We start from the raw sequence: 10,772 nt of genomic DNA on the forward strand, positions 1-10,772 counted from the left end.
CAAGTTATTTCCATTAAGGATCAAACGTAATAGAAACCTTCCTTTGGTGTAATTAATTTCTGATAAGTTAGAGTTAATTTTATTATGTCATGGTGACTCAATAATCCAGAATGTGAATATGAACCTGACATATAAGGTTTGGAAGTTTGAGATGGTAAAAGCATGTTTTGAGGATGGTGCAAAACAATAAAGTGGTATGTTCAAACCTGATGCCCTCTCGCTTGTCCTGGTCGAGCAAGGGATTAGAAGCCACTAATCTTATTCTGATCTCTCGCTCGACTTGAAATCGACTTCATTTAAGTCGCTCGACCTGGTCGAGCGAATCTGCGGAGCATTCTATTATAAACACAAGATGTTATATCCGTTCATTTGTATTCTCTTAAGTTTCTATTCTGGCCCCAAAGCCTATAGAAGGCTATAGTATATCTCTTGTATATAGTATGTAAGATCAAATTGATCTAAGTAATTGGGAATTGAGTTGAGTACCATATTCAAATGTTAGGTTTTAGTGAGAGGTTTTGGGGTTTTTCTTCTTTCATCTCAGAAACTTTCTAAGGGTGGGATTGTTCTTGTAGTTTGGATTATGCTTTGTAATTATTTAACTCTAAAGCAATAATATTCATTCAATTCTTCAAATATGGGGTTTATAGCCTAATATCACATTGATATTAGGATTTTCCCCACCTACCAAATTGTGTGATGTTTTCTATGTTTTGCATTTTCTATTTTTGATCTTTGTTGAGCTCTTTCATTGTTCTTTTGAATCAAACCATAACAAATTTTAATTAGAGCTTGTGTTGTTTTTCATTGGGAGAATCCGGGTTCATTGATTTAGGAATTCTTGGAATTTCTTAGTTTGGTTCTTGATAGCCATGGTTGTGATAAGATTTGAAATACAAAAATATTTGATAAGAGTGTGAATTTTGGGTTTTGGAAACTTAAGATGAGAGCAATCGTGGTGCAAAATGGATTGGAGAAAGCAATGTTTGGAAAATAATAGAGGCCTTTATCAATATCTACGGAAGAATTTGAAGAGATAGATATGAAGGCTCTACATTGATACAACTTAGTCTATCTAATGAACTGCTTAGAGAAGTGGCCATGGAGAAGACAACGGTGGGACTATGGTTAAAGCTAGAGTCCTTGTATATGACAAATTCGTTGATCAATCAATTATTGTTGAAGAGAAAGCTCCATGATCTTAGACTCGAGGAAGGTAGTTCTCTTAAATCTCACCTTAATGAATTTGATTCTATTGTTATGGATACGCATAATCTTGATGTTAGTTTAGAAGACGAGGACCTTACTATTAAGTTGACGTGTTCTTTGCCTAAGGATTTTAAGCATTTTAGGGAGACTGTGTTGTATGGTAAGTAAGTAATTACTCTTGAGGAATTCAAGGGTGCTTTGTTGCAAAGAGAGTTGATTGAAAAATAATCAACTAAGATTGATGACTTAACATAAGGGGAAAGGGCCTTGTTGTTAGGGGAGCAACTTTGGTGATAATAAACTCAATTGTGATAAGTCTAACTCTAAGACTAGACATAAGAACATTGTGTGTTAAAATTGCAAAAGGAAGGATCACATTAAGAAGTTTTTTCTGGAGAAGGGAAAGAACAAGGGGAAGGGGAATGGTAGTGGTTCTTCTTGATATCATTCGACGGCGGTGGTTCATAGTGGTGATATGTAACAGCCCGAAACTAACCAGCTGCTTAAACATGATTAATTATAACTAATGCGGAAGCCTAATTTTTATAACGGGCTATTACGTCGATAATATAATAATTTACTTAATTGATTATATTATCCACTAAACATCTATCGGAAATTTAACTATCAGAGTTTACAACATTCAAAATATACAAAGAATTACAAAAGAAGCACTTGACATGATTTAAAATATAATAAATTTCTGCAAAAAAATTTTGCAGAGTTTCATTTGTAAATCGGATAATCCAAAATATATCTTTTTTTAGTTAACAGTCACCCTGCAAGTATAAAACAATAATTTCAAAATATCAACCACAGCTAGTGTCACAGCGCCATACATTTTAAAATCACATCGCCTCATAGGGTGGAAACTTTTCTCAAACAATCCAAAATAAATACTAAAATAATTTTAATAAAAGATTTGCTTTACTTACATTCTTTTATTTGTATGAATATGATAACTTTGTTGATTACTAATCTCCGTACTTTCAGCTATCGTTCACTTCATCAATCTCAAAATCTGTCTCCCACCAGGACAGGTTCACAGAACGAAACCACTTGATCAACTTACGCTGAGTACACATTTATATAGCTTAATTACGTTTGTGTTAATATTTATTGAATTAGATTTCATAGATTTAATTATAGGTCGTAAGAGAATAAATAGTTTCTTATTAATATTTTAGTTGTTCTCACAACTGTTTAGTCGGCTATAGAAGTCTGAGGTCGTCACCCCAAAAGTTTTATGCTTGCAAGCGTGCCAAACAAGATCCATATTCGCATTCCCTTACAGCACCGATGGTTGTATAAATGTGTACTCAACGTAAGCTGATTAGGTGGTTTTGTATTGTTTAGTTGGACAGATTTTTAGATTGATGAAGTCAACGCTAGCTGAAAGCATAGAGATCAGTAATTAACAAAGCTTTCATATCTATACAAATAAAAGAATGTAAGTAACACAATTTTTTTAAAAAGTATTTTAGTATTTATTTTGGATTATTTAAGAAAAGTTTTCACCCTATTAAGTGATGTGATTTTGAAATGTATGGTGCCTGTGACACTGGCTGGTTGATATTTTTGAAATTATTGTTTTATACTTGCAGGGTGACTTTTAAGTCAAAAAGAATTATTTTGGATTATCCGATTTACAAATGAAATTCTGCCGAAATACTGCAGAAATTTATTATACGTTAAATCATTTCAAATACTTCGTATGTATTTCTTTGTATATTTTAAATGTTGTAAACTCTAATATTTAAGTTTCTGATCGATGTTTAGTGGATAATATAGTCAGTTAAGTAAGTGATTATATATCAACATAACATCCCGATATAAGAATTAAGCTTCCACGAGTTAGTTTCAGGTTGTTATATGATGAGGATGGTTTTTGTTATGATTGTCATATATTTCTTGCAGTGGAGGGGGAGACTAGGTATAGTGATCAATGAAATTTTGATTCGGGGTGTTCATATCACATTAAACCCATTAGGCATTGGTTTTCTTCTTTGAGAATGTATATAGTGGAGTTGTACTTATGGGGAATAATTGTTCTTATGAGGTTATGGGCATTGGTTCTGTTAAGATGACGATGTTTGATGGTATTATGCGTACTTTGACAAATGTTAGACTTGTTCCCGATATGAAGAAGAATTCGATCTCTTTGGGTACTCTTAGTAGTAATGGTTGTAGGTGCACTCTTGAGAAGGGTGTTCTTTGAGTTACTTTAGGTTCTCAAGTGGTCATGAAGAGAAAGAAAGTGGGGTCATTATATGAGCTTACCGATTCTACTATTAAGGTTTCAGCATGTGTTAGTTCTTCAATAAAAAAAGCGAATCATACTAAGTTTTAGCACTTGAGGTTGGGACACATAAGTGAGAAGTTTTTGTAGGAGTTATCAAAGAAAGGTATTCTTGGTACGCACGCCACGGGTTGTATAGAGTTTTGTGAGCATTGTGCTTTTGGAAAACAAAAGTGGGTTAGTTTCAAGGCGGCCACGTGTTAAACCAAGTCTACACTTGATTATGTTCTCGGATTTATGGGGTCCATCAAGGGAGTCATCCATAAGGGGGTCTAGATATTTGCTTACTATTGTAGATGATTACTCTTGGAAGGTTGGGTGTTCTTCTTAAAGAGTAAGGATGAGGTCTTTAGGGAATTCAAGGATTAGAAGACTATGATAAAGTAGGAAACCAGGAAGCAAGTGAAGAGGTTGAGGATGGATAATAGGCTGGATTCTTTGAAGGAGAAGTTTACTAACTTTTGAAAGAAGCTTAGGATTGTCTGTTATAGAACTTGTGCGGGCAAACCTCAACAAAATGGGGTGGCGGAGAGAATGAATAAGGCTTTGTATGAGAAAGATCGATGTATTCTTTTCTATGCTAAGTTGAGTAAGGGGTTTTGAACCAAAGCGGTCAAGATGGAGGCATTCTTGGAAAATAGATCACCTAATACCGCTATTTGATTAATATTAATGGAGGAAATGCTTTTGGGGTTATTGGTGGACTATTCCGGTATAAGGATCTTTGGTTTCCTGCTTATGGTTATGTTAATGATGGGGTTGGAGCCACGTGCTAAGAAGCGTGTTCTGGGGGTACACGGATGAGATCAAGGGGTCTAGATTGTGGTATCCTAACACATCAAAAATCATCACTAGCCGAGATGTTGCTTTCAATGTTTGTATTTTTTTCATTTTGAGGGCTCAAAGAAAGTAGACAAGAAAGGGGTGGAGAATGAGAATGGAAAAAACTCATGAGGAAGTAGAGAATGATGATGCTGATGATGATGATGATGATATGGAGACACCTCAAGAAGGTGGAGATGCTCCTTCCTCTTCCTCCTCTAGGAAAACCACTACTCCTACGAAGAAAACATCACTAATAGTGCAAACAACAAGCATTGCACAAAGGAGACCTAAGAGGCATGTGCAAGCACCTTTAAGATTGGGGTATGAGGATCATGATCTAAGCTCAGTTAGAAAGAAAGTAAAGTGTCCGGTAGAGATTACTAAGAAGCTTGAACGGTGGAGATTTCTAAGAAGCTTGATTTTGAGGAGATAGTCGCTTTTCAGTGGCTAATGACATTATTGATATGGAGCCATCTTCATACTTGGATGCCATGAAGTGTAAAGATTCCGGGAAATGGCAAGGGGGTGATGGAAAAAGAAATTCAATCTTTCCTAAAGAATCAAACATGGGAACTTGTAGAGAGACCAAGAGGGAAAAGATTGTTGATTGCAAGTGGATCTATAATTACAAAGAAGGGATACCGAGTGTTGAGGAAGCAAGATGAAAAACTAGACTTGTTGCTCGTGGGTTTAGCTATGTTCTGGATATTGACTATAATGAAATCTTTTCTCCGGTGGTAAAACACACTTCTATTTGTACTCTTTTGGCTTTTGTTGCTTTGAGTGATTATGAGTTGGAGCAATTAGATGTGAAAAATCACATTCTTGCTTGGTGAGTTAGAAGAAAAAATTTACATGACGCAACCAGTATGTTGTTGAGGGTAAGTAAGATCATATATGTTTGTTAAAGAAATCTTTGTATGGTTTAAAACAGTCCCCTGGGCGATGGTACAAACGGTTTGATAAGACTAAGATTAAGAATGAGTTTTCAAGAAGTGAGTATGATAGTTGTCTCTATTTGAAATAAGCGAGTGATGGTTCTTTAAGGTATCTTTTGCTTTATGTTGATGATATGCTTGTGATTGCAAAAGTCATGGTTGAGGTGAAGAGAGTGAAGGATATGTTGAAGGGAGAGTTTGAAATGAAGGACTTAGGGGCAACAAACAAGATTCTCGGTGAAGACTCAACACCTTTAAATGATGATATTCAAAACTCATTAAATTAATCAAGAAATTAAGGGATTATATTTATTTGATTAATTGATCTAAAATCATATTTAATATATGGAATTTTATAATTCTATTTGGTATTAATTCATATGTATTCATTTAATTGTTAGTCTATTAAAATATGAGTTAAATAAGTTGAAATCTTCAAAGGTATATCATCATCACATGTTTTTGTCAATTAAATGAAATTGATCCAGTGTTAATTTAGTGATGATATATTTATTATTAATCTGGTCCAAATTAATTAAGTTAAATCAAAAATTAGTATTTTGGTCATATGATTTTATATGTTAAATAAACTGATCTAATTGCTAATTATATCTTGGCTAATCGTTAAACAATTAAATTACTAATTAAATTAAATGAGTAAAAACGTGTAGGAAATTATTCCTAAATGTATGGAAATAGTCCTCCTATATTTGTGGATCTTTTGTCAACTATTTCTATATTGTAGCTAGGTTCGAATTTTAAAAAACCTAAAGTCTTGATAATTCAAATAATTTATTTTAGAGAAGCGAAAAATAATTTTAATGATTAATTATTAGTTAAATCTATTTTTAGATAAATTAATAGACTTGGAAAAAATAATTTAAAATACTAGGTTATTGCCCTTTTTAGTACTAACAATGCACGGTTGGAATTGATCTAAAGCAAGCCTAACAAATAGCTAAATTCAAATGGAAATTGGTCTAATGGAAGCGTAACAAATAGCTGAATTCAAATTTGAATAACATTCAAGGCTTTGGAGCTGAAATTCAACAAACAACTAAACCTACATTTTGAAGCAGATTAAGCTTTATCTGACAATGACTAGTATGAGGCATACTATATATTTGAAGCTTCATCAACACTTGACGAATACGCCAAAAATTCTCTTCTAATCTTTAACATATTGAATTTGCTTAAGAGTTGTAATTTTTGTTCTTCATTTGTTTTCTAACTCTCATCAATTGTAATAGGACTTAATGCTTTAGAGAGTTAGATTAGAATTTAAATTATGCATCAAATTTAGAATACTTTTGAAAGTATTTGATCGGTTATTTACTCTATTGTGAGTGTGTGATTCATCTTTTGTTAAGAGGAAACTTGTAAACCGTTATTCAGGGGAAGGACGTGGTGCGGGAAGATTGAGAGATCTTCTTAGTGGTCTAGATTCTAATTAATAAAAGAGGTTTGAATCCTAAGGGTTGGCAAATAACCCATAGGTGGGGAGTAAGCTATTTATAGCTGAACCTTAGTAACAATTAACGTGTTTTGTCTACCTTTAAATTACACACTTTAATAATGTTCTTTACTGAGTTTTAATAACCAGCCTTAGAATAGATCTGGAAAACTGTTTGAAGCGCCTTACAAGCTCTTGAGCTGACTTTCAAACCGAAAATTTTAATCCAGCATACTCTCAATTCACCCCACTCTAGAGAGTCATAGACCTCCTATCAACCTTGAATTGGTATTAGAGCTGAGTTTCATGTGTGAAGATTAATTATCTTGTGATGGATTCAATAGGAGAAGGTTTATTTGCCTAAGGCCATTTGTGTTCTAGACCTCCTTTGTTTTGTGGAAAAAAAATTTCACTTTGGAAAACCTTCATGAAGATGTTTGTGATAAATCAAGACATGGAGTTATGGAATATTATTACTAAAAGACCCACAGTTCCCATGAAAAAGGATACCACGTGAGATGATGTACAAAAGTTCGAATTCGAGTACAATATAATCAAATTGATTTGGAAGCTATGTCCAAAAAATATAGAGCCACGAATCAATTATGTTGTGCTCTAAATGGTGCAAAATTCAATAGCATTTCATCATGTACAAGTGCCAAGAAAATATGGGATAAATTAGTCGTGATATACGAAGGAACAAGCTAAGTCAAGGAGATACGAAACGTTTAAAATGAAAAAGAATGAGAATATTAATGAGAAGGTTACTCCCTTTACTTTAATTAATAACAATTTAAATTCTCTTGGTAAAATTTTTTCTAATGCAAAGAAGGTTCAAAAGGTGTTGAGATGTCTTCCAAGATCAAAATGGGGTCCTAAAGTCACAGCTATAGAAGACGCCCAAGATTTGAGAGTTTTACCACTTGATGATCTTGGAAAACTCACTGCACATAAACTTACCCTTCATGATGATCTGGATAAAGTGATGTCGTACCATCCATGAAAAACCTTGAATTTAGGGCAAAGAAACATGAAGAAACCTCATGTGAAAACGTAGATAGTGATGATGAAGAAGATTCCTTTGCTCTCATTGCAAGAGGACTAGAAGACATAATGAAGATTAGAAAAAGATTTAGAAAATATAAATCAAAGAACAACTACAAAGGTAAGTCCTCTTCTAATAATAGCCTAACAAACTTGCTTGCTTTGAATGTGGATCTATAAACAATCTTGTGAAAGATTTTCGCAAAAAGAAGACAAAATAACATAAGAACGACAAAAAGAAACAAGCAATGATTGTAAAATGGAGTGACTCTGAGGATTCACGTGAATCGAATAATGAGGAATGACAAGCTCATTTGTGTTTTATGACTAATTGTGATGAAGCGGACGAGAAAGAAGACAATTGGAAAAAGGTATTTAATTTTCTTAACTCTTATTCTAAAAATAAATTGGTTAAAGCTCTTTTCGATGTGTTTCAAATTGAAAAAATATTAAACTATGAAAAGAAAATATTTAAAGATAAAATACGCCATTATGTCAAAGGTTGTAAATAACTTATAAAGAAAAATGATGCGTTTAAGGCTGAAGAATCAAAGTTTGGAGAGACTGTGATGATCTTGAAGGAACATAATATCAGCCAAATGAAATAGATCATTGAACTTCAGAATAAAAATTATTTGCTTGAGTCTAAACTCAAGACTTTGAAATATGAGTTTGAGAAAAATCAACAAACCTTGAGTAAGTTAAATAATTTAGAACTTAAGTTTGTTAAAATGTTAACTAGTCAAAAAGCATATATAGATATATTGTTTGAATAATGTTAAATGTAACTACAAGAGTCATACCACCGTTGTTAAAAGCTCAACTAAATATTGACATATACCCTCTTGCTCCAATTGTTGTAAGGAAGCAGAAGGACATCTAAATTTTGCATGTCCTTACGGACGTAAGGATAGATATATTATAAAGAACATCTTTCCTTTTCAGCTTTGTGAACAGGTAAGGCAAGTATGGGTTCCAAAGGGCACAAGACCACCTAACATGGTTCATCCCAAGTATGACCCAAATTTGCAACTTGGTTTGCTAAGAAAGGTTGAGAAAGGTTAATTTTTTGTTTTGTAGGTTGAACAAAAATGGGTCTTTTGATAGTGGTAAAGTTTCATTATTTTATGAAATAAAAGAAAAAAGTACTAAACCAATTAATCTAGGCGATAAAGGTAAATGCAAGATCTTAGAAATCAATGAGGTTGGTAAGATTCTTCAAAATCTATTGATAATTTTTATTTGGTTGATGGCTTGAAATTTAACATGTTAAGTGTTTATCAATTATGTGATAATACTGATAAATAGAATCAAGTAATATTTGATAAAGAAAAATGCGTTGTTAAAAATCCTAACACAAGAGATATATTCATTACAGCTCTTAGAAATATGATTTTAATTTTCATCAAGGGGGAGATTGAAGACTCAACTTCTTTAAATGATGATATTCAAAACTTATACTCCCTCCTATTCATCATAAGTGTCTCATTTCCTTATTTGGTCAAGTCAACTTAAATGTCTCATTTCTATTTTGGATATGCTAATTTTACCAATTTATCCTTACTAATCTTAACCTTTTTCACACCTTTACACCTACTAACCCATTTTACCCCTATTAAAATTTAAAAACACTACACTTTTTTCTTTTACATGTGGCCCATTTGACCACCTAAAAAATGGTGAAAAGTCAAATGAGACACATTGGGTAAATAGAAGGGAATATTAAATTAATCAAGAAATTAAGTAATTACTTTTATTTGATTAATTGGTCCAAATTTATATTTAATATAAAAGGAATTTTATATGCTTATTTGGTATTAATTGATATGTATTCATTTAATTCTTAGTTTATTGAAATGTGACTTTAATAAGTTGAAATCGTCAAAGGTATATTATTGTCACGTGTTTTTCTCAATTAAATGAAATTGATTAAGTGCTAATTTGGTGATTATATATTTATTATTAATTCAGTCCAAATTAATTAAGTTAAATCAAAATTTAGTATTTTGGTCATATGATTTTACTTGTTAAATAAAATGAAGTAATTGTTAATTATATTTTGGTTACACGTTAAAAGAGTTAAATTGCTAGGTAAATTATATGAGAAAAATTTGTAGGAAATAATTTCTAAATGAATGTAAATATTCCTCCTATATTTGTGGATCTATTGTTGATTATTCCTACATTGTAGCTAGGTTTGAATTTTATACAAACCTAAAGTCTTGGTAATTCAAATAAGTTGGGTCAGAGAAACCCCATATAAGTTTTATGATTATTCATTAGTTAAATCCATTTTTAAATAAAATAATAGATTTAGAAAAAATAATTTGAAATATTAGGTTATTTCTACTTTTAGTACTATGTTGGACCTCTTGAGTTTTGATGATGACTACACTTTATTTAAAAAAATATGTTTTTAGAGATTGTGTGCAGGTCGATATCCGGTCGTGATTATGATCGTTGATAGTACCTATGACTTGGTTCATGGAAATGTACGTGTCAAAAGGATCCGAAAGATGTTAGAAGAAGTATATCGCTTGGGATGTAAAATGGAGACAGCAGGTCTACTGTTCCTAAGTTGGATGTTCTAACAAAACTAGAAATTGGAGACAGCGCACTGTTCCTGAACTGGAGTCAGCCTACGTTAACTGGAAATTCTGGTCATTTATTTATAATTATTATTGTTAGTTAATGTACTGAAATTAATTTGTTGCATTTAATTATTATAATTAATTGGCAAAAAGTTTTCTAAAAATTACTTTACGTATGAGTCTCTAAATAAAGATCCTTTATTTTAGGATCTATATTTAGTAAATATTGGATTTTCTAAATATAGGAATAGCTGTTGTTGAAAAAGTCTTTGCTATTATTTTTAACCGGTCTTTATCTTAGAAAATAGGTTATCATTCCTATAATTAGTTAGCATGTAACCATTCCTATTAAGTATAACCGTTTCTATAAATAGCATAAAGTTCCAGCCATTATTATGGGAACAGGAACTGTT

Source organism: Amaranthus tricolor, chromosome 14 (assembly GCF_026212465.1).
Source record: "Amaranthus tricolor cultivar Red isolate AtriRed21 chromosome 14, ASM2621246v1, whole genome shotgun sequence".
Lineage (NCBI taxonomy): Eukaryota > Viridiplantae > Streptophyta > Magnoliopsida > Caryophyllales > Amaranthaceae > Amaranthus > Amaranthus tricolor.